A 1,800-nucleotide genomic window follows, 5' to 3' on the forward strand; every position below is an offset into this window, starting at 1 on the left:
ATACCTCAAGCAAAAGGATGGCATGACATAGTGAGGAGATCATTGATCTCCACTTCAAATAATTCTGAGGTAATGGTGAATAGAGCAATAATGATCCATTGTATAATGAAAGGAGGGGAAATCAATGTTGGAGACATTATAGCCAAGAACATCATTGACATAGCTCAAAAAGTCAAACAGGACAGCTGGCTAGGATATCCTAGTACTATTCTGTGCCTATGTGAAGAAGCTGGAGTGCCTCTGGAAGAATTTGGAGAAACTGATGTGGTCTCTGTTGGAAAACCTCTTACCCGAGAAAGGTTGGAATTTATCACCACAACCCAATTGGAAAGGCAACCTTTAGCAAGAAGGAAGAAAAGGAAAGAAGCAAGACAAGAGGAGGAGCCTCAAGAAATGGAAGAACCTCATACCTTGAACATGAATCAACTCCAAGCCGCTTTGGAAGGAATCTCTGGGCAATATTCACAAATTCAAAGAAGCCAAGAAGAACAAGCTCAGCAACAAAGGGACCTTTGGCAGTTGATGGACCAACAAAGAGGGGTTCAAGTTCAATGGATGAACCAACAAAATGAATACCAAGCACACATGATGGAACTACAACAAGAACAATATGCCAAGATGCATGAAGCCATCAACAATTCAACTGTTGAATATGGAAAAGCTATGGAGAAAGTAATACAAGAACAAGCTCAACTAAGGAAAGAGCAAGCTCAGCAAAGGGAACTTCTTCATAGGTTGGATACTAGACATGATACATTTCACAAAGAGTTCAATGAAAGCAGAATGTTCAGGGAAGCCAGGCATAAGGACAGACTTGACTATGATATATGCACCCAAGAAAAGCTCAGTTACCTCTGTGGAGCACCCCCATTACTCAACCCACAAATTAAAAGTTTTAATGAAGCTCGCAAAATATTTGAAGAGCAGGAACTTGCAAGGGTGAGATTTAATCAACAGAGGCTAAAGGAGACAATGATAAGCTCAGGAGTATGGCCAAGAGAAGAGGGGGATGCAACAACAAAACAACAAGGAGAATTAAGAAGGAAAAAGAAAGAAGATCCAAAGGGGGATTCAACAACAAAACAACAAGGAGAGCTGAGAAAGAAAAAGAAAGAAGATCCAAAAGGGAAAGGAAAGCAAGGAGAATCAAGCAAGGAAAAGGGGACATGAAGACTAAAGGTGGTGAAGTTCCTTTGTTTTTCTTTATGCTTTATTAAATAAAGAAGATGTATGTCTGAAATATGGTATACCTTCTAAGATGCATTTTTTTTTCTCTTTGAAGCATTTTCCTTTATGTTACCCATTCCATGCATCACTACTCACAGGTTTGGAATGGTTGCTTGTCTTAAGTACTTTTACTTGTCAATAGAATAAAAGATGTAGTTTGAGCAAGAACAGAGAGAATTCTAGCTTAAAAAGAATCATGTTGTCCCATAAGAAAGGTGCTAGTATATATACATTTATTGTGAAAGAATCAATGTTCAAGAAATTCTAAAGAATGCTTGCTTATACAAGACTAGTTCGGTTAAGGATCACAAAGACTTTATTAGTAAAAGCACAAATAACCTTGACAATAAAGAAAATAGAGTACAAAGAATGAAAGGCTAGGCATCAATGACAAAATTTGGATATGTGTCTGTGGTGATTGATGTTAAGAGACATACTTGGGCTAGTAAATCCGAGGGGTGCTTCATCACCCGATAACTTGAGTTAACTAACTCGGGATTATCGATTGAAAACCCACAATCAAGAGTAGCTCTATAACAGAACATTTAGCAACCCAAAGAGGTGCTGGACACC

The sequence above is a fragment of the Arachis duranensis genome, unplaced genomic scaffold (genome assembly GCF_000817695.3).
Source record: "Arachis duranensis cultivar V14167 unplaced genomic scaffold, aradu.V14167.gnm2.J7QH unplaced_Scaffold_83186, whole genome shotgun sequence".
Taxonomy (NCBI): Eukaryota; Viridiplantae; Streptophyta; class Magnoliopsida; order Fabales; family Fabaceae; genus Arachis; species Arachis duranensis.